This window comes from Globicephala melas, chromosome 3 (genome assembly GCF_963455315.2).
Source record: "Globicephala melas chromosome 3, mGloMel1.2, whole genome shotgun sequence".
NCBI lineage: Eukaryota > Metazoa > Chordata > Mammalia > Artiodactyla > Delphinidae > Globicephala > Globicephala melas.
In genome coordinates, this window is record NC_083316.1 from 8,620,104 (window position 1) to 8,643,602 (window position 23,499).

A 23,499-nucleotide genomic window follows, 5' to 3' on the forward strand; every position below is an offset into this window, starting at 1 on the left:
CTGCCCATCCAGGCTGATCACAGCAGCGGGGAGCTGGGCCTTCTGAGTGCCCAGGCCGGGGTCCCACTCAACCCTTGGACCCACACAGGAACAGGGGGCCTCCCCAAGGAAGTTGGGGTGCAGAGAGGGATACAGACAGGCAAAAATAACAGACACGTGCGACCCAGAGGTCCTCTGCCTCTCTGCCACTGTGTCCCTGCTGATGGCAGCTCTTTCATCCAGGAGTGACAGCACAGGGTGTGGTTTTGAGTGTGCTCAGTGCGGCGGCATTCGGCTGAATGATCCAGCTGTGAAGAAGCAACATTCTAGATGTGCTGTCTGTTGCCGACTTCGGGAGTCCACCAGGGAAGGCCCCCTCCCTGCCTGACGCACTGATTCTGGGGTCCAGCGCTGTCCACTCAGATGACAATTTAATGATCTGCCTGGCCTCTCAGAGAGTAAAGCCAGATGGTCGGCACTGACTACTCAGACGTTAAATTTACTAAGTGACTCTGGCTTGGGGGATACAATCATCGGAGAGAAAAGTTATTGTGCAGAAGAAAATGCATCTTTTCACTTTTCAAAGGATCTTCCTCTGGGGCCGGGAGAGCATCCTGGAACCAATGCCGATGGCTTTGGACATCGCGACTGCCGCAGGTCTTAGGCCTGCTGAGCCCAGGAGATAAACCGAGGATTATGTCTGGAGAATGAGGACTTCGGTGCCCTGGGTCACCTGGCCGGAAGTAGGCTCTAAATTGCGGGTGGTGAGGGCGGATGGAATGAAGCAAACAGAATGGAGTCAGAGGGGTACTTTTTTCTATTTAGGGGACATCTCAGCAGATCTCAGCTGCTGGACAGCCAGCCCCAGGCATTTCCCATGTCAGGAGTGGGTGCCAGTGGTACCCACTAACCCCTCTGCTGAGAGACAGGGAACAGGGGGTGAAGAAATGACAGGAGAAGACGAGGAGAGGCGAGAGAAAGGAAGAGGAAGTGGGTGGGGAGAAGATGTAAATAATACAATTTAATCCTCTGAGATGCTTCCTGGAGGCCAGACACCATCCTAAATGCTTCATGGGCACCAGGATATAGGAGCTCCTGGCAGGCCCATGATGTAGGAGCCATGATTTACCCCTTTTTACAGATGTGGAGTCTGCAGCACAGAGGGGGTTTGTGGCCTTTCTGACTGTACGGTTGTACCCCCTTATCCACCGGGGTAAGTTCCAAGACCCCCAGTGGATGCCTGAAACTGTGGACAATCCCAAATCCTATAGGTACTAAGTTTTTTCCTATACATATGTATCTATCATAGAGTTTAATTTGTAAATTAGGCACAGTAAGAGATTAACAACAAGAAGTAATAATAAAATAGAACAATTAAAATAATATGCTATAGTGAAAGTTATGTGAATATGGTTTTTCTTTCTCTCCCTCTCTCAAAATACCTGATCATACAGATTTAATGCTTTTTCCATATTAACTAAGCATTTATGATGCACTGTGGCTGTAACTTTTGTAGCTTTAGATTCCACAGCAAAACTAGCAGGAATTTTTTTTTTTCCTTCACAATTTCACAGATGGAAGATACGCTCTTATCATAGATCTCAGCAACCTCAGCATATGATATTTTTTCTTTCCTAATTAAGTCAAGAAGTTTCACCTTTTCACTTAAAGGAAGCACTTTATGGTGTCTCTTTGGCATATCCAAATGGCAGCATCACTACCCTTGTACTCTGGGGCCATTATGAAGTCAAATAAGGGCTACTTTGAACACAAGCACTGCGATACCACGACAGTTGATCTGATAACTGAGACGGCTACTAAGTGACTAACAGGCGGGACACAGTGGACAAAGGGGCACTTCATGTTCCGGGCAGGACAGAGTGGGATGGCTCGAGATTTCAACATGCTACTCAGGTTGGCTCACAGTTTAAAACTTATGAATTGATTATTTCTGGAATTTTATATTTAATGTTTTTGGACTGTGGTTGACCACAGGTAACTGAAACTATGAAAAGTGAAACCTCGGCTAAGGGGGAACTAACTCTGTTTATGAACGTTCACTGACACAGAGTTGAAAAGCCACATGGAGTGGAGTGGAGTTTGGATGTCTGTCCACAGTACTTGCTAAGTATGTTCTATGATTCTGGAATCCACTTATCCCAGGCCTGCAAGGCCGAGTGTACCTCTAGGATGCTCACAGCCTAACGAGGGGAAACACAGATGCAAATTATTGCAGTGCAATGGGATGCTGCTGTTGTCCAGGTGCAGACACGGAAATATTGGGAGGAAGCAAAGGCCTGGAATTTCCCTGCAGGTGCCCACACCTTTGAAGAGGTCCGAGTGCAGGGGCTGAGTATCTATGGGAGTGAGTGACAGACCCGGATTAGACGGGGAGGGTCTCTCCATGCCAACGTGAGGTGTGCGACCCTGTCCCCTGGCATGGCAGCCATGGAAAGCTTTCAGGATGGGAATGCACTAGTTAGGACTTTTCAGCTGCAAAGGACAGAAACCAAATTCAAACTAGTTTAGGTGGGAAAAGGAACCAGGGGGACATGGCTCTAATGTCCTCAGAACTAGAAGGGGGCTTTGGCGTGGAGCCAGGAACCCCTCTTCAGTTCGACTCTGATCTAGGCTTCTCTGTGCCTGGCACAATTCCTTCCACTGCGGATGGGCATTCTCCACGTGGCAGGGAACCTCTGTAGGGCAGGGCACCACGAGGCAGGTGTATCCATGTGGTTGCGTCATGCGACAGGTACAGTCAGCCCTCTGTATACATGGGTTCTGCATCCACGGATTCAGCCAACCTTGGATCAAAAACTTTTTTTAATTATTTTTTAATTAATTAATTAATTTGGTTTTGGCGATGCTGCGCAGCTTGCAGGATCTTAGTTCCCTGACCAGGGCTTGAACTCGGGCCCCCAGCAGTGAAAGCACCGAGTCCTAACCACTGGACCGCCAGGTAAGTCCCCTCCCAAAAAAGAAAAAAAAAAAAAAAAATATATATATATATATATTTTTTTGCGGTACGTGGGCCTCTCACTGTTGTGGCCTCTCCTGTTGCGGAGCACAGGCTCCGGGCGCGCAGGCTCAGTGGCCATGGCTCACGGGCCCAGCCGCTCTGCGGCATGTGGGATCTTCCTGGACCGGGGCACGAACCCGTGTCCCCTGCATCAGCAGGCGGACTCTCAACCACTGCGCCACCAGGGAAGACCCCCCAAAATATTTTTTTTTAATTCCAGAAAGTTCCAAAAAGCAAAACTTGAATTTGCTGTGCACTGGCAACTATTTATCAATTCATAGCATGTACATTGAGTTAAGTGTTATAAGTAATCTAGAGGGGATTTAAAGTATACAGGAGGATGTGTGTAGGCTACATGCAAATACTACATCATTTTATACGAAGGACTTGAGCATCCCCTGATGTTGGTATCTGCTGTGGGTCCTGGAACCAGTCCCCTGCGGATACAGAGGGATGACTGTACCTCCGCGTGGCAGCGAGCTGTAAGGAAGTATCCTGGTGCAGTCGTACTCACTGACGTCATTCCAGTTTAGAAATCCCTCAAGAACAGAGAGAGACTGTTTCCCAGCTTCAGTATGAAAAGCCCCTGGGAAGAACTCAGGTCTGGTCTAGTTTCAGTCACATGACCAACATTGGACCAATCCTTGTGGCCAGAGGCACAGAGTACTTTACGGAGGCAGATATGAGTCATGTGATTACCATTTAACTTGGGTCATGTGACACGTGAAGGGAGGGAAGTGAGCCTGCCATGATTGGCTGCCCTCTGCCACAGGAGGAGACCTTTGCTGAAGGAAAGGGAGAAGATGCTGGTGGACAGACAACAGATGTTCTCGGCAGGCAGGTCCTGAATCTGATTGGTTTTAGAGATTACTGGGCACGTGGCCATGGGGAGGTGGAGCCTGCTGCTCTGAGAGCCTGGATGTGGGCTCGTCAGGAGAAGTGTCTTTCAGCTTGGTTAAACACAAGAGCACCTGCCCCACCTCTCTATAAGAATAACAACCCGGGCTTCCCTGGTGGCGCAGTGGTTGAGAATCTGCCTGCCAATGCAGGGGACACGGGTTCGAGCCCTGGTCTGGGAGGATCCCACATGCCATGGAGCAACTAGGCCCGTGAGCCACAACTACTGAGCCTGCGCGTCTGGAGCCTGTGCTCCGCAACAAGAGAGGCTGCGATAGTGAGAGGCCCGCGCACCGCGATGAAGAGTGGCCCCCCGCTCGCCACAACTAGAGAAAGCCCTCGCACAGGAACGAAGACCCAACACAGCCATAAATAAATAAATAAATAAATTTAAAAAGAATAACAACCCAAGCCAAGCTGTAGGATGTTATTTGAAATTCAAAATAGATTCTCAGGAAGATAAATAAACCAAGTGCCCACTGTTTTGCTTCCCAGCCACTCCCCTTCCCTAGGGAGTCAGGCAGCCACACTGTCCTGCTAGGAAGGAAAAGGCAGGAACTTGAATGGGGACGAGCTTTTGTGTTGGTGAGAAGGGACCATCCCAGAGGTGTTTAGACCCGTGCTTCTCTCACTGTAATGAGCCCAGGAATCCCCTGGGGATCACGTTAAAATGCAGATTCTGATCCAGGAGGTCTGGGGCAGGGCCCGAGATCCTGCTTCTCCAACGAGCTCACAGGTGATGGTGATGCTCTGGCTCCCACAGCCCGCTTAGAGCCGTGAGGACCAAAAGCGTAGACTCTTCGGAACGGGATGAGAATTGGATGAAGCTGTGAGCGGGCTGTCATGGAAACCACCAAGCCGGCCAGCTGGTGGCTCATCTCAGACAGGCAGAGTTGAGGTGCTGCAGCCATGCGGATGGACTGACCACCTCTGCCTGCACCAGTCTGAGCTCCCTGGGCCACTCAGACCCGCTCCTGGACAGACGGAGAACTTGGGAGAGCCAGCAGGGAAGGAGGATTAGAGCCTCGGGGGGAACCCCGTGTCCAGCCACAAGTCAGGACACCCCAGAGCCTCTTCCCAACAGCATGAAGGTGAGCCTTGGCTCGGAAGAGACGGTGGCGGAGAGGAGGGAGGGCTTTCCCAGCCCCAGGGAGGCTGTGTTCATTTCCCACGGCTGCTGCTCCAAGTGCCACAAACTGGGTGGCTCATGACAATAGATACAAGTTCTCTCACTGTTCTGGAGGCCAGAAATCTGAAATAAAGTGTCCGAGGGCTGATCTCTCTCCAGAGGCTCTGGGGGAGAGCCTGTCCTTGCCTGCTCCAGCTTCAGGTGGCCCCCTGCTTCCTGTTGGCCTGGCCCTCTGCCACCTGTCATCTGCCATGGCCAGGCCCCCAGGTGGTGACCCTCTTTCATCCTTGACACTCACAACACCCTTCCTATCCTGTGTCTGAAAATGGGTGACCACTGTTGGAAATGGGGTGAAGGCAGGCATTAGACAAAGGGAACGTGATGACTAGGAACCTGCTTTTTGACAGAACCACTATTTTTTTGCGTGAAGCTTTTGATTTTATTATTTAATTTTATTATTTGATTTTATGGAGGTATAGTTGATTTACAATATTATATGTTTCAGGTGTACAACATAGTGATTCACAATTTTTAAAAGTTATACTCCAGTTATAGTTATTATAAAATATTGGCTATATTCCCAGTGCTGTGCAATATATACAGCATACAATATAATACAATATATCCTTATAGCTTATTTATTTGATACGTAATAGTTTGTACCTCTTAATCCCCTACCCTTATCTTGCCCTCCCCACTGGTAACCCCTAGTTTGTTCTCTATATCTGTGAGTCTGCTTCTTTTTGTTATATTCATTAGTTTGTTGTATTTTGTAGATTCCACATGTAAGTGATATCATATAGTGTTTGTCTTTCTCTGTCTGTTTTATGTCACTATGCATAATACCCCCCAAGTCCATCCATGTTGTTTCAAATGGTGAAATTTCCTTTTTCATGGCTGAGTAATATTCCATCGCATATCTATATACCACATCTTCTTTATCCATTCATCTATTGATGAACACATAGGTTGCTTCCATATCTTGGAAATTGTAAATAATGCTGCTATGACTATTGGGGTGCATATATCTTTTCAAATTAGTGTTTTTGTTTTCTTCAGATAAATACCTGGGAGTGAAATTGCTGGATCATATGGTAGTTCTGTTTTTGGTTTTTTGAGCACCCTCCATACTGTTTTCCACAGTGGCTGCACCAGTTACTTTCCCACCAACGGTGTAGGAGTGTTTCCTTTCTCTACATCCTCACCAGCATTTGTTATCTGTGGTCTGTTTGATAATGGCCAATGGACAGGTGTGAGATGATGTCCCATTGTGGTTTTGATTTGCATTCCCCTGATGATTAGCAGTGCTGAACATCTTTTCATGTGCCTGTTGGCCATCTGTATGTCTTCTTTGGAAGAATATCTATTTAGTTCTTCTGCCCATCCTTTAATCAGGTTGGGTTTTTTTTTTATGTTGAATTGTAAGAGCTATTTATATATTTTGGACTTTAACCACTTATGGGTCATTTCATTCGCAAGTATTTTCTCCCATTCAGTAGGTCTGACAGAAGCACTTTGGAGCAGCTCCAGGCTCTCCCCTGTGCTGCTGTCCTTGCTTGAACCCGTGCTGGGACCGTCCTAAGGAGCTGTCTTAGAACCACGCGGCAATGCGCACGAGGAAGCCAGGAATGTCACGTGGTGGCCACAGTGTGGATTTACCTCCTCAAATGGAACTGAGTTTGGTCACCACCTCAATCACCTGACTCGGTTCTGATTGACTTTTGGCTGTTTCCAAAAATCAACTCCAGACTGGGAAGGTGAAGGCTTTCCTTTATGAAGACGTGTAGACAGTGGTCACATTCCCCTGACCGCTCACCTCAGGGCTACCGCTTCTGACATATCAGCTTTGTCCTGCGCAGTCTGTGGCTTAGAAATGGAGGAAATTGCATTTCCTTTGGGTTAATGCCTTTCTCTTATTTTATGGTCTCACCTGAAAGTAGCCCATCCTGAGAGAGGCAAAGGAAGTTTTATCCCCAGGCATGGGCTAAATTCCTGGTTCTTCTTCCAGCAGAAATGATCCAAACTTTCCCACCGAGCTTCCCCTCCGCTGTGTTTCTTGAGTCGCCACACCTGCAGGCGCCCAGTTATTAGATCTTTTTCATCAAAGAGCCGGTGAAAAATGCGCCTGTTTCTGTCCTATTTTTGTATTTTACTAATCCCTACTTCTGCTCTCTTCTTTCTCCATTGTTGGGTTTTGTTGGGTTTTGTACCTGAATTAAGTGTAAGAGGAGAGGGACATTTTATACGTTGCCTGAAATCATAATAAATGAAAAAAAATAAATAAATGGTCTTTACTGAGGTCATCAAATGATGGAAAGAAGACATTTGGATGGCAGCCCAGCACGAGTTCCTAGGACTTTTTGTATTAAGTTCCTGTGTCCTGCCCCTGTCCTCTCTGGACCTCATTTCCCCATCAGCAAATAAAGGCTTTAGGTTGGAGCAAACAGTCTCAAACTTGAACATGTACTTGACTCACCTGGGCCTGGTTAAAATGCAGATTCTGATTCATAGGTCCTGGGCGGGGCCTGAGATTCTGAAGGTCTAACCGGCTCCCAGGGCATAACCATCCAAGGACCACACTTTGCTCCAAGCCCTGGAACTTGCCGAATATGCAGAATCTCAGGCACACCCCAACCTCCTGACTCAGAACTTGCATTTCCCCCAGATCCCTGGACCATCTGAATGCACATGAGAACGTGGGGCACTGTGCTTCATCTCAGAGCGGGGAGCTGGCTGCACACAGGCATCGCTGAAAATCCTGGGGTCCTGATTTAATTGGTGGGAGTGGCCTGGTCATCAGGAACTGTCCCAGCTCCCAGGTGACTCTGATGCACAGTACTGCTTGAGGACCACTGGATTGGAAAGTCCTTAGGTTCCAACCACGATGCCATCGATTTTATTCAGGTGATTCTGCTGAGCCACATGAGGCCAGGAAAGGCACCTGAGCAGCGCAGAAGTGTCTATGGGATGCTGCTCCTGAATTGTCCTGGCTCCCTCAAAACGCGACCTGGCTGATAGCAGATAAAGGGCCAACCCTTGGCAGCATAATGAGATACACATGCACTCAAACTCCCCCGTTTCCTCTGTCTGTGCTTCCCTTCAACCTTCAGGGGTCCAGGAACCCTTACCCTGTGCTCCAGCCTGACCTCATGAAACCCCCTAGAAGGAGAGGCTCTCACATCATCTATTTATTTACACCAGAGTGAAAGTAAGTCAGTAGTTTTCTCTCTTCTGGGGCATCCGCATTTTATTGTCTCTAATTGCAGAATGAAGGAGGGCAGACTGGGGCAAGTGGGCTCTGGAATCCAGGTGGGATTCACAGCTCAGATGATGACGAGTTAAGTGGTCCTGAGTATGTCACATCAACCCAGCAAGAGTCAGTGTCCTTGTGAATAATGCCAACCTCATGGCTTTGGGGGGGAGGGACTGAGCGGATAGTAGGTCCTTAGGAATATCTGCTTCCTTCAGTCCCCATCACTGCTTTAGACTCGTTCTGGCTTCAGAGCACCGGAAGCAGGTGTCCTGGCAGGAAACAAGGTTTGCTGAAACCATTTTTCTGAGAGAGAAACAAGGGCTAGATTGATTCCCGGCAGCAAACACATTAATCATGGGAATGAACTTTGAGGATGGGAGTGTCTTAATTCAGAAGACTGCGTCAACCTATAGCATCTTTTTTTTTTTTTTGAAGAGTTTAATTTCTGGTGTTATAACCACTGTTTCCAAGCAAAACCTTTGCGGGTCCACAGTGAATGCTTTCCTTACTATGTTATAGAGCTACTGAGCGAGATGAGTCTGGAAACTTTGAGGGCAGTGGTACTCAACCCGGGTGATGTGGGTTTGTCTGGAGACATTTTTGGCTGCCTCACTGGAAGAAGAAGCAGTTTTGGCATGTGGTGGGTGGAGACAGGGATGCTACAAGGCACAGGACAGCCCCACCGCGAAGAATTTTCCAGTCCAAAAGGTCGACAGTGCTGAGAACCCTACTATAGACCCAGGGCAAGGTGCTTATATTTGTTTGTTTATATCTGCTCTTGTAGCCATTCAATCAGGAATTATTCAATCAGGACGGATCTCTGAGACTCCACAGGCCCCTGAAAGCTTAACAGAGATGCACGGGGATGTCGACTGACCACGTGGGAGGGCCCCAGCAATGCCCTGGGTGACCAACAGCTCGTGCTCTCAGGCAGTGGTCTTCAGAAAGGGTGCACACACCCTAGAGGCTGGGCAACAGTCATGGTATAGAAGGAAAATATTAGAACTTTCTTTGATTAGGGTTCGGACAAGCTCTAGGCTCTCCCACCCCCTCCTGCCCCACGCTGTCCCCCTAAGCATTCAAGACAAGGAGGCTGCTCCAAACGGACCAGCTCAGAGGAGCCCCAGGAGGCCTTGTTGGCGGGGGAAGTGAGGTGCAGGACGGGGCCTGTGGGGCTCCCGCTGAGCAAGCAGTGGGGGGGGAGCAGCAGAGTGTGTCCTTCCCAGGATGCCCGGGAAACTGGGATGGCAGGTGACTCCGGAGATGGAGGAGGGGCTTGGAAACAAGTCACAGGTGGACAGGAAGTGGAGATGAATCTGTGCTCAGAGTATGTGTGCGACAGAGAGAGAGAGAGAGAGGGAGAGAGAAAGAGAACGATGCCTCCATGATGACAGCCTCTGCCTGTCAGTCCAGCCCAGCAGGTCAGGAGATGGTCCTGCATCCTGCTCCAGGCCGGCGTTTTCCCCTCTTTGTCTAAGCAGATCGGTGAAGGTTGATTTTGTTAACTGATGCCCCCGTCTTGAAGACACACCACCGGAAGGTTGCTAGATAGAGTACAGGACGTCCAGTCAAATTTGAATTCTAGATAAACGATATTATGCTTAATATAAGTATATCTCAAATATTGTATGGGGCCTACACAAAAGTTATTCATTGTTGAGCTGAAATTCCCATTTAACAGGGCATCCTGCATTTCTAGCTGCTAAATCTCCTCCACCCGCCTTACCCACAAGGCCTCCCCGCCAGGCTGCCCAAGCCCCAGACACGCCAACAAGGCAAGAGGGAAGAATGGTGCCTGGATGAGCGGCTGGTGTCTGCGCAGTCTCTGGGGGCCTGGCATAGTAGCTGTGTCAGGTCTGCCCACTGAAGCCACAGGCGTGGGAGTGGCCTGTGGTCTGGTGGGAACCACAGCATCTGTTTAGTTCAGGGCTGAGAGGTGCTTGCTATTTCCCTTCCAGTTTTCCAGTCTCTGTCGAGTGGGAAACATGGCTTCATCCTGAAGAGGACAAGCCTGGAACACAAACGATCTGATTTCCAGCTGCAGAAAAAGACACATGATGGTGATGACACAGGTGTCTAATCACTTATCCACCATTCTGAAATCCAAAAAGCCCTAAAAAGATGTTTTTGGTGAGTTTGGAGACACAACCCATATTTGGAGGCAAAACTGATCTGAACCAGTGTGGGATTACGTTTAGCTTTTCTTTATCCCCCGTGGTGTGAATAGTGCCACCTGTTTATCATCAGGCATGATCCCATCCCTCTGAGGGTGATAAATGAGGTTCAGGGTATGCCCCATCTACCTGAGGCCCCCCCAAAGTGAATGCCAAAAACCCCAAAGTACATCGTTGGATAAAGGATTGTACAACTGTAACAGCAGATATATTCTGAGCGCTCAGACTGTGGGAGCACCATGCTAAATGCTTTATACATCCTCTCTCATCTAATCCCTACCATCCCCGAAATGGATACATTTATTTTCACTTTTGGCAAACTTTAAAAAAAATTAAAGTATAATATCTGCACGAAAAACACAATCAAGTGCACAGCTGGAAGAATTATTACAAAGTGAGCACATGCCTGTGAAACCACCGCTCAGCTACATCCATCACCTGCCCCCCAGAGCCCTCCCATGCCCCACCGCGGTTATAACCCAACAAAGGTGACAGCTATCCATCCATCATCAAAGATTCATTTGTCAAGTTTAAAAAAATGCTGTTATTTATTGAGCAATTACTATGAGCCAAGAACTATACTTATACTGGTTCTCACATTGATTCTATCAGAGTGAGAGTAACTCCGATAATTTCATTCTGCAAGTGAAAAGAAACCAGAGCTCAGAGATGTTTGTCCCTAAATAATTGTGCTAGTAGTTAATAGAGATAAGGTACATTTTGCTTAATTAAACTTTCCGTGGAGCATAATATTTTTACAAAAAATGTATGTCTTTAGAAAAGTGCATATCTTGTGAATTCAGCTCAATGAATTTCACAAACTGACCACACCCTTGCAACCAGCACCGAGACGGAGAAACAGAACGTCATCAGAAACAGAAATAGCTCCCCCAGTCCCACAGGCCCCTGGCGCTCCCACCAAGGGTAACCACTCTCCTGACCCTGACACCTTTGCCTGGCTTTGAACTGTATATAAATGGAATGAAACTGTATGTTCTCTTCGGTGTCTGAGTTTTCCTGCTGACATTAAGTTCATGAGGTCTCTCTGTATTGCTGTGTGAGGCTGGTGTGTACTGCTTTTTACTGCTGAGAATTCCATGGATTGAGGCCACCACCATTTAGTCACCCACCCCCACTGGTGGTTACTGGGGATGTTGTCAAGTCTTGGCAATTAGCAATAGTGCTGCTGTCTAAACCCCGGCACCTGTGTCTGGTGAACACACGCACACATTTCTGTTCAGCATGATCTTGGAGTGGGTTTGGGAATCACAGAGTGAGTCTGTATTTAGCCTTTTAAAAACTTTCAAAACAGTTTTCCAAAATGGTACCAAGTATACTTTTATACCGTTATACTTTTATAACGTTTTACCGTTACCTATATTACACCCCCTCAATGCAAACCCAATATGTTAAGGTACAGGTTTTAGCAAAAATAATTCATATGGGGTGCTTTGGGTTGCACTGTGTTCCCTCCAGCCTGCTGCTGAATTCATATGTTGAAATCCTAACCCCCAGTACCTCAGAGTGTGGCGTAATCAATAGGGTCGCTGCAGATGTAATTAGTGAATCTGAGTTCACACTGGATAGAGTGGGCCTTAATGCAATACGGCTGGTGTCCTTATACAAAGTGGAAACTTGGACACAGGTACACAGGCCATGAGAAGTTTGGGGTGATGCATCCCCAAGCCCAGGAACGCCAAAGATCGCCAGTAAACCCCCCGAAGCCAGAAGAGAGGCCTGGAGCAGATTCTCAGGAGGAATCAACACCGCCGACACCTTGATCTTGGCCTTCTAGCCTCAAGAACTGTGAGACACTAAATTTCTGTTGTCTCAGCCACTCAGTCTATAGTACTTTATTACTGCAGCCCTAGCAAACTAGTACATGGAGTGATTAGTCCCTTTTAGAAAGACGCCTGTTTGGTAAAGAATGCTCATCACAGCCTCCTCGAGGTAGCCTGATTAGCTATTGTGCTTACAATATGTTTTGCCTTTTAATTTGATTCAGGAAGCCATGTAATGCATAATTTGTTATATTTCTGAATGCTTGAAGTGAATGTAAGACATGACTAGGATGATAATGGAAAGTGAGCTGATTCTGGTCAGCAAGCCTCGATACACGTGGCCTGGGCTGATAAGTGGGCACCCACCCTCTGGGCCAGGCTCTAGGATTAGCAGATGAGTGTGTCTGGCCTTTCAGGGTGCTCATCTACCAGGCCGCCTTCTCCCTCTCACCCCTCGGCACAGACCCCTCGGAGGATGGCCATCTTCAAGGGTGATTAGGCCTCGGCTGGTAGCCGTGTTTTCCCTTAGCGGAGCGCTTGTCTGCCCTGAAGTCTCCCAGCAACCTGACCCCAGGGGGGTTTCTCTGGAAGGTTGAGAGGAGGAGGGATCTCTTCCCTGGGGTCCGAGCTCACATCCTCCCTCTGGAAGCACAGACTTGGGATGCTCTCTTCCTCAGAGTGCATGGCCCAGAACTGAGCTAAAAATAGTGCAATTTCTTAAAATCACGCAACCCTGTGATTACAGGGTGTGTTAGTTTCCTGTGGCTGCCGTAACAAAGTGCCACAGTCTGGGGGTCTTAAAACAGCAGACGTTTTTTTTTCTGACACAGTTCTGGAGGTGAGAAGTCCCAAACTGACAGAGACACACTCCCTCTGCAGTCTCCTGGGAAGGGTCCTCCCTTCCCTCTGCGAATCCTGGTGGCTGCCAGCAGTCCTTGGTGCTCCTTGATTTAAGCCACATCACTGCAATCTCTGCTTTTGTTTTCACAAAGCCTTCTCCTCTGTGTGTGTGTCTCTGTGTCCAAATTTTTCCTCTTTTCATAAGGACACCACCCTCACCCAGGATGACATCAACTAACTGGATCCCATCTGCAAAGACCCTATTTCCAAATAAGGTCCCATTCAAGGTTCCGAGTAGGCCTGAATCTGGGGAGACACCATTCAACCCTGTACACAGAATACTCCCTGCTTTGAAGTAAACTTTTTGCTCTGTTAAATGTGCTTTTTTTTTTTATGGCCAAACCACAAGGCTTGCAGAATCTTTCAGTTCCCTGACCAGGGGTTGAACCCGGGCCACAGTGAAAGCACCAAGGGAATTCCCTATATCTGCTACATTTAGGAATCTCTTGCTCCAGTGCCTTGAACTTGGATAGTTTAGAAATTCAGAGAACATTTGCGTATCAGAGTGACCGCTGTCTGCTAGTGGCTTTACGTCGTGTGAGTCTATTTCTCACTCATGTGAAGTTCGGAATGAATGACCCTGATGAACAGTTGGTGTCCGCCTGAGAAGGATTTGGGGACCCCAGGTCCTTCCGTTTCCACTTCGGTTCCAAGGTCCCCTCGCTCGTCTGCTTCCAGCCACGGAGGGAAGGGCATGGGGACATGGGGGCTGTTACTCTGGGCCAGGCCTGGGCGCGTTGCCCACCACGTCCCTGCCCATCCTGCGGGCACAGGCCACACGGAGGAGCAAAGGAAGCCGGGAAGTGTCATGTGGCCATGGGCTGTGAGGAGGAGGGGAGTGCAGGGGAGGACCACAGCTGGACTGGCAACTCAGGGTGGCTCCTGAGGGCAGGTCCTCCCAGACGGAATTCTCCTTCCGCTTCTTCGTTCTTCTCTCCGTTTTTTGAAGCACCGGCTGGTCTCTAGTCAGAGTTCGAGTCTCCCTACTCTGTGGTACTAGCCCCTCGGACACCAACGTGCAAAGAGCAAAGGAGCACCTCCCTTGTAAAGGGGGCTCTGAATGGATCAAACCCTAAAGGAACGTGTTCTGGACACGGCCTGAGTGGCTCTGGACAGCCCGGACCGGCAGGCACCTGTGGGCCTGGAGAGCTTCATGTGCTTCATGGTAACTCTGCCACCAGTGCCCACTGGGAGTTCCAGGACCCTGCGCCTCCAGTGTTTCAGGGAGAAGCTGGTGTGAGGGAGCCGGGGCCCAGGTAACCCAGACAGAGTGCTCGGGGCCACACCTGGGCACGGCTGCTCTGAGTAAACTCACTCTCTCACTTGCCTTGCTGGTGGACTTCAAACTGCCACTCAAGGCCAAGGTGCAACCAGCCCTTAAAAATGGAACAAAACAGGGGCTTCCCTGGTGGCGCAGTGGTTGAGAGTCCGCCTGCCGATGCCGGGGACACGGGTTCGTGACCCGGTCCGGGAGGATCCCACGTGCCGTAGAGCGGCTGGGCCCGTGAGCCATGGCCACTGAACCTGCGTGTCCGGAGCCTGTGCTCCGCAGCGGGAGAGGCCGCAGCAGTGAGAGGCCTGTGTACCACAAAAAAAAAAAAAAAAAAAAAAAAATGGAACAAAATAGAACCGAATAGAAAAATACTAGGGTGCATAGAACATAGTACAAGAAAGCATTGTTTCAGGAAACTTCTATACATATCCGTTCCAGGTCGTGATGTAAAACATTTCTTACCAGGTGTTGCAATCAAAACCATTTGAAAGCCCGGGGTCTGTGTAGAAGAATTTGAAAGTAGATGATGAAAACACACACCAGGGATATAATAATGATTTTGTAGACTTTAGAAATGCTTTGTGTGGCCCGGCAGGAGGGGTGGCGTGATGTGAAGGAAGAGCCTGGCCTAGTCTGAATTGTGGCAGGACCGCGCCCCCCCCCAGAGGTGCTTGTGAAGGTTACTTCATTTCCCCGAGTCTCCATCTTCTCATCTGTAAAATGGGCTAAATAACTACCTCAGTGAGGAGGGGGAGGTGGTGAAATAACTGCTCCCGTCTATTGAGTGCTTCCCGTCCCAGGCCTTGTTCTGGGCATCTTACGTGTGTAACCTCAGCCCTTCTGTACAACTGTCCTCTGATTAAGTACTAGTTCAGTGAGGTCTACTGGTGCAGACAAGGAAACTGCGGCACAGACAGGCCAAGCACCTTGCCCGAATGAGTTGCTGTACATAAAAATGCCTGATACAGTGGTTGGCACGTGGTAATGAACAAATTTTAATTATCTTACTGTTAATTTTGTTCTAAATGCTTTAAGGCATCCTTAAATATAGTCAGATGGACAAGCTGGTGGAAGACAGTGTGAGATACTGGCTAGAAACTGCCAGAAAGCCACTCTAAGAGGGCCCTGGAGGTGTGAGGTTAGACCTCCCTCGCCGTGAGGCATTTGAAACTACGGCTGCTGGGGCAGGAGGGCAGAGGGTCCCTGCCGCCCTGTTGGGAAACCTGACTTTTCATCATCAGAGGAACCGGATGGAGAATTGGGAGGAGGGGGGCCTCCCTTCTGCCCCTTAGGGGAAGACTCAGCAGTGACTCCTAGAAGGAAAGATAATGATGAGCATGGTTGCCAATAAACACTTTATTACAGGCTTTGAAAGGTTAGAGACCCAGGAATCCCCAGCTCTACTCCGTACCCATCACCTGAAATCCACACTGCCTCTAAGAAAAAGATTATGACACAAACGCAGCTGCAGAAGGCCCCGCCTCCCACCCACATGGCCACCCCCTGCCCCTCCAGGGGACAGGAGAGTTGAGTCCCTCCACAGGAGTCAGACAAGTCATTAGACCAAACTGCAAGAGGCAATTACATCTTTGTTTCTCAGAATCTGTAAACAGAGAGCAAGCAGAGGGTTGCATCACACCGCCCTGGGGGCGCTGGAACATTTGCTCTGAACACACAAGCAGGGTGTATTAAGTTGGAGTGGAAATGCTTCATCCACGGTTACTGGTGGCGGTCGGGAAGAAGCCTTGCCCAGAGAGATGCTTCCACTCAGACTGGCCCCTCCTGGCCCTGGTCCAACACAGGCTTGCACCAAACCATCCTTCTACATCATCTTAATGACATAAGGTACTCATGCCGTATTTTAGCACAGCACTTTGCATAGGAATTACCCATATCCATTATAGACCCCATGACTTGTTTTGATTTCATCCACAAAACGCAATCATTTACCCCTTGCACAGTGCCCGACACATACTGGGCATGAAATGAACATGGGATAAAAAGATAACTTTAATAACATACGCAATTATGTAATAATAAAAATAATAAGGTCGGAGCTAACTTGTTAGAGAACTTTCTTCTGCTCCCTGTTGTACCCGTGGAAACACCCCAGGGGGTACTCCTGTCTTGAGAGGGCTGCCTCCCCAGTTGACCTGGAAAGAGTATCACCGCAAAGATTACACTCTGGTCCTCAGGGCAGGTGGGGGCAGAGGCTGGGTCAGAGGAGGAGAAATCAAGGACCCTCCTGCATGCGCCCTGAGCCTGCATGCCAGGGAAGGGATGCTCCAAGGTGCTGGACCCTGGGCCCCCACCTTCTCCCCACCCCAGCCGGAGCAGGTTTGCTCCTAGCCCAAGGGCCCAGCTGGACTCAGCTGCAGCAGAACCACAGCTCCAGAGCTCGTGGGTGGGTTTGGGGTCCAGAGTCCCCAGAATGTGGGGCGTCAGTGGACACACTTGTCTCTGAGGGGAGTGGGCAGGTCAGAGGGGCCCAGACTGGGCTGAGGTTGCAGGGGAATCAGCTCTCCCTGACTGCTCACTGGGGGTGACACCCCCGTTCTGGCTGTGACTGTCCCCCAGCCTCAGCCTCATCTACCCTCAGATGGGAGCAGAGCCTGAGTACAAAGAACTCTGCCCATGACCTCACTTCCTGAGAAGCCTGTGCAACAGGAGGCCCCGTGTCTGGATGCAGATGGCTTCTCACATCCTGTGGGCAGCGTTGCTGCAAAGCCAGGTCCCTAGATCCTCACGGAGCAGGAGGAGAGCAAAGAATGAGGCTACGGGGCCAAGTGATAGTTGGGAACTGTCTTTCTATCCATTTCAGGAGGCATTTTAGTTTGCTTGGGCTGCCAAAACAGAATACCGTAGACTGGGGCGTTTAAACAACAGAAATTTATTTCGCACAGTCTGGAGGCTGGAAGTCCAAGGTCAAGGTGTCGGCAGGGTTGGTTTCTCCAAAGGACTCTCTCCTTCACTTGCAGATGGCCACCTTCTCTCTGTGTCCTCCAGTGACCTTTCCACTGTGCATGTGTACCCCTGGTGTCTCTTCCTCTTCTTAAAAAGATTCCAGTCATGTTGGATTAGGGCCCCATCTTTAAGACCGCATTTAATCTTAATGACTTCTTTAAAGGCCCCATCTTCAAATGCAGTCCCATTGGTTTTAGGGCTTCAACACATGAATTTTGGGGGCACACAATTCAGTCCATAATGAGAGGAAAATAACTTCCAAGTGGCTCCCAAAGGCTTTTGGGCTGTCTTTTGGGTAAAATGTCCAGACTCCATCGCATGCTACATGGCACATGCATTTAAATCAGGATGTATGGCAGCAGCATATCTTTCACCAGTTCAGGCCTTTAGTAACCAAGAAAACTTCACTCCTGGCACTGCTGCATTGACGCAGCAATGAAGACCCAATGCAGCCAAAAATAAATAAATAATAAATAAATAAATTTATTAAAAAAAAAGTCTTCATTCCCATTTGTAAGAAGGAGAAACCGAGGCTCAGAAAGAGTACCTGATTGTTTGGTTGTCTGCTTATTTAGCAGTTCCTCAAGAAAGCCATCAGAGTCCTCAATATACAACAGATGCACAATAAATGCTGAATTATGCTGTAAACACCTGAGTTGGTATCCATAATTGGTTGGGTCCCTCTGCATGGGAATATGAGGTGAAAGAGCTGGATACACACAGGTAACATATTTTCTGATTTCTTTCATTATTTGTGCCAAGAAATCTACATTCCCATGGATATATATATATATATATATATTTTTTTTTTTTTTTTTTTTTGCGGTACGCGGGCCTCTCACCGTCACGGCCCCTCCCGCTGCGGAGCACAGGCTCCAGACGCGCAGGCTCAGCGGCCATGGCTCACGGGCCCAGCCGCTCCGCGGCATGTGGGATCTTCCCAGACCGGGGCACGAACCCGTGTCCCCTGCATCGGCAGGCGGACTCGCAACCACTGCGCCACCAGGGAAGCCTCCCATGGATATTTTTAACATTTTATTTCAAAATAATTTTAGACAGTGAAATTTGCAAAAAATAATACCCTTCACTACTTCATGTAATGTTAGTTTTCATACTCTGGTACAGTGCTCAACCCCAAGGAAATCAACCTTGGTACAAGACTATTAGCTAAGCTACAGACTTATTTGAACTTCACCTGGTTTTTCCCCTGCATAGTAGAGGGTTAGCTCCGCAGGCTTGGAGGTGTTCATGTCCTGAATATTCTGGAGAAGGGATGGGTGCTTGACCAGGATAAAACGGTCTTCAGTAGCCCCCATCCCACCCCTCTCACACACACCAAATCTTCCTACAAGCTAGTACCCCCACTTCCCCAGGCTCTTCTTGGAGGACCAGCTCTTCATCTCTCTTCAGTACTCAGCTGGGAAGTCAAATCCTGGATGAAACCTTCTGGGTAGCCACTCGGGAGAGAGAAGTGCTCATGCTTCCCATCAACAGAGGGCCTTGTGCACGTGGCTGTCATGGCACTCCTCCCATTGCATCCAACTCTCTCCCCAGGTAGGCTGAGAGGTTCCTGGCGCAGGGCTCTGGTGGGCATTGCTCTTGGTCTGCTGAGGGTAGGATCCAACCTTCTTCTGGGATGTGTGCTTTCTCTCCACTATAACCACAAGGTGCCATGATCTTACAGACCCCACCCACATGACCACCACTGATTGGTTGGAGTTGGGCGCCCAACCTCAGCTGGGCCAATCAGAGCCCTTCCCTGAGATTCCTGAACTTGGGAGGGAGCAGCAGATGCAGTCACCCTCTGGTGGTGAGCACCCAGCATCCTTGCTGGAGGAAGAGCCTGCCTTGGGTTAGGAGAAAGTGAAGTCAGAGGCTGAGATCAACCCTGGAGAGAGTCAGCTTAGTCCCAGACACCTCGGAGGCCCTATGCCTTCCATGGATGACATAAGCCTTCCCTCAGGTTTCTTTTACATTCAGCCAAAAGTCTTCACTCAAATAAAGACCATATTTCATCCTTTCTGCATCGCCAACCGGTGCCAAAAGGCTAGGCACACACCACACCTCACATGATTATTGAGTGAATGAAATAGAGGAGTTCCAAGGTCTATGTTGGCTACATCACAGTGTTCCTCAGGGCCATTTCTGCCTCTCTGTTCCCATATATGGAACTTGATGGACCAGAGCCAATCCCAGGCTCTTCCTTGTGGGTCTTACAAACACGTTGAACAGCATTCATTTTACAGGCACCTTCATGAGACTGCCTAGGTGATTTGCAAAAACAGTCTGCCGGCCTAATGAAATCAGAAGAGCCAGTGTTTTCCATCCTAAACTTGGGGATTAAGAGGAAAAGCCGGTGTAAGCAGGGCGCAGGAGTTAGCACAGCTGTGAAGGCGCGGAAAGCAGATTGCACAGCTCAGCACGGCCTGTGTCAGGGTAAGTCAGCCAGGACGCAACCCCAGGTGACAAAAAAAGAAGAAGAAAAGAAAGTCCAGATTTTATTTCCCAAACTCATCTTAATTTTATTCCCTAGCTCATCTTAAAATCGATGAATAATTCAAGACAGAATGAACTGGTTAGACAACAACAATATTTCTACTCGCTGGCGACGTCTACAGTAGGGGTAGAAAGAGGAAACTGGTGCATATTTTGGGTAAATAAGAATCTCTTTTCTGTTCATTTAAAATAAAACTTTTTTCTTCCGCTTATAAAGCAGACGAGTCCATTTGCAGAAGAGTATGAAGTGCCCAGGGCTGGGGCAGGGGAGGAGGGTCAGGTTTGCCTGGCACCCACCCCTGTGAGGGCCTGTCCAGGGGGCCTGGAAGGGTGGTCGGGGGGCTCCCAGGAAGGAACACACCCCAGGGAAGAGAGCCTCGTACAAGAGCTTGGTCCTCAGTTTCTCTGCCACTGGAGCAGGAGACTGACCGAGTCTGCAGAGCACAGGGCAGCAAGACACCCCTCCTGGGAGGCAGTTTCCACTCGGGGTGGTGGAGGGCGCTCTGCTGGGACCTCGCTCTGCTTTGGTGGGAGCCTGGGCTGCCCTCATGGTGGCAGTGGCCTCAGCGGAGAGAGCTAGATGTTCTAGATGATCACCCAGCTTTGATACCTTGAGGCTCTGGTCTTGGCTTCCACAGCGTCAGCTTTGGGTCCCAGACTCTGGTGGCCCCAAAAGGCAGGGTCTGTCCCAGGGGATGGTTCTCTGGGGACACTGGAGGCGGTGGCTCTGGTGGGCAGTTCCGTGCTGTGTGAAGCCCTCTGTTGGTTGTCAAGGCTTGATATTGTCACTGTCATTCTTGTCCAACTTACGAAAAACAATTCCTTTTAGTTTGCATTTTTCTTATAACTTGTCAGGTTGAACATCTTTTTATATCCATTTATGTAGACGTTTGTAACTCTCCTTTGTGATTTGCCTCCTTATATCCTGCCCATTATTTTTACTTTTTTTTAAAACTTGACTTTAGGAACTCTGTATATATTCTGGATAGTAATCTTTGTCAGTAATATAAGGTGCAAATTTTTTCCCAGCACTATGTTGAAATTTTAACTTTATTTATGATTTATTTCGTTTTAGGGAGGCTTTAGTTCGTATGAAATAAAATCTGTCGGTCTTTTCCTTTGGAAAAAAAAACAAAAGCTCTCTGTTGGATGCCTCACAGCTCTGACAATTCAAAAGAGTAATTAACTGTGAAGTTCATTGTTTAGTATCTGTCTCAGCAATAGGGTGACCAGTTGTCTGCTAAATAGGGTGACCAACCTGTCTAGTTTGTCCAGGATTTCCTCAATGTTAACACTGAAAACACTGCATCCCAGGAACCCCCCAGTCCTTTGCAAACCAGGACAGTTGGTCACCCTACTTAGCAGACAGATGGAAATCTCCACAAGCAGGGCCCCCGAGTCTGTAATCCACTGTATCTCCTATATCCCTACTCGGACACGGTGCCTTGCACAGCGTGTGCATCCTGAAAATAGTCACCGAACAAAAAGGATTATTATTACTGGAAATGCTCTGCAAATATTTGCTGAATGAATGCCCCCCCCCCCCGCTAGTAAACGAATTCTTTTCAATACTATAATATATTACCAATAAATGGGACACACTGGGTTTACAAACTTGTTTAAAAAGGAATAGAGATTTTTGTACACGTAGAGAGGGCCAAGGGGGGTAAGTTTAGCAGAGCTGAATCCTCTAAAAACAGTTCAGCAAATGACCTCCAGAGGCTTGATTTCTTGAATCAGTCTTAAGTGGAGATTATGGAGTTCCAGATCCTCTCAGATATGAGGGCCCAAAGCAGGAAAGATAGATGCTGGACAAACGTGACAATTATGAACAATAAGAACTTATTACACGGAAGGTCACCTAACATAGCAGTTTCACAAACTTGCCTCGGACGGGACACATAGGACTGTGGGCCTGGAGAGGTGACATGATTTGAAATCAGGCTGTCTGGTTTTACAGCACATTCTCCCACTTCACCTTGACCGGGGACACAGTGGTGGAGCCAATGGCCCCGTGGTTTCCTGAGGCTGTCCAAGCCCCAAGCCTCTGGACGCATCTGTAACTATAGGCTGATGACCATGTAACAATGTTAAAATGTTGGAAAGACCCAGCACAACCAGGGCTGGTTGCTTGTTCCTTGCGTGTCTCCAAGGAAACCTGGAGCCATGACCAATCCTTGGCCCATCCTTGAGAACAAGGCTCTTGGGAGGTCTGTGATGTCAGTGATTGATGGTGTTGTGTACACCTGGAGCAGCGGACCGTGTCCTGCCAGCGTGTCAGGATGGCTTTGCACAAGTGCCAAGACTGCTGATGCGCACCTGGTTTCACGGTCGGAGTCCTGAGTTCTAGTTGCTGTGGCTGATTGATAGCAGGATGTGTCTATGGGACCGACCCCCCCATTAACACCTGGACCCTGAGACATGCATGGGTTTCCCTGGGCAGAGGGCTTCCACGCGTGACCCCGTAGTTCTCTGCTGGAGAAAAAGCACATCCTGAGTGGACTCAGAGGAGGAGGCATGGCCGGGGAGCCGGTGCTGGACTTCTGGGGATTCCACCAACACCTAGCTTTTCCTGCTACTTCCGCTCTGCGTCCTCTGCTGTAATAATTCTCAGCCCTGAGTACAAGTCACACTCTGGAGTCCTGTCAGCCTCTCTAGCAAGTCGTCAGCCATAAGGAGACGTAGACCCCCCAGCACAGAACAGGAAACGGTGGAGCCCCGTTCCTCTTTATTCTGCTGGATGCTGCCCAACCCTGAGATCCAGGCCAGGCACCTCTCACCCAGCCCTACCCCTTCCAGCTTTGAATGCGGGTGGTGAGAAACAAGGGGCAGAAGAGTTACAGGCAGAGCAGGAGCTCCAACCGTAATCCCCCTGGAGGGGTCCTGTTTGGCTCAGAGCCCCAGCGCGCACCCACCTGGGAAGTGCAGGAGGAAACGTAAGGCCCAGGCCCCCTTAGAAGGGCTGTGGAGGGTGGAGGTCCCTGGGAGGCAGATTTCAAGGTTCATTGCCTTTCGGAATCTCCGGGATTTTTGGACTCCAGTTAATTTGCATAACTGGAGTCACAGCCACAAGGGCTGCCCTGGACCTCTGTTACTTATTACGGTTCAGCCAGGCAAGCACTTTGGGTCAAAGTAACCTCCAGCCCTGCAAGTTCCCCTGCATGTGTGCATATCTCTGTTTCACAGTCCAGAAGCACGTAGCAAATCCATTCTCTCTCTCTTTTTATCTATCTATCTATATCTATACCTATATCTATCTATCTATCTATCTTTAGTATTTTTATATGTATAAACTGAAGAAGCACATTTCAAATCCATTCTCTCTTTTTATCTATTTATCTACCTATATCTATTTGTCTGCTTGTTTACCTATAATATGTTTATATATGTAAACTAATGAGCACAATCACAGATGCAAATATCAATGAAACATTTAAAGAGTAAGATAACTGAACAATTACAAAATACACCTGCCAGTCAAAAATTCCCTGCATTTATTTTGCATCCAAAATGAACGCTAATTTAGAATAGCCAAAATAGCCTTGTAAAAGAAGAACAAAGTGGGAGGACTTATACTTCCTGATTACAAAACATACTTCAAAGCAATGGTAATCAAGACAGTGGTACTTGCATA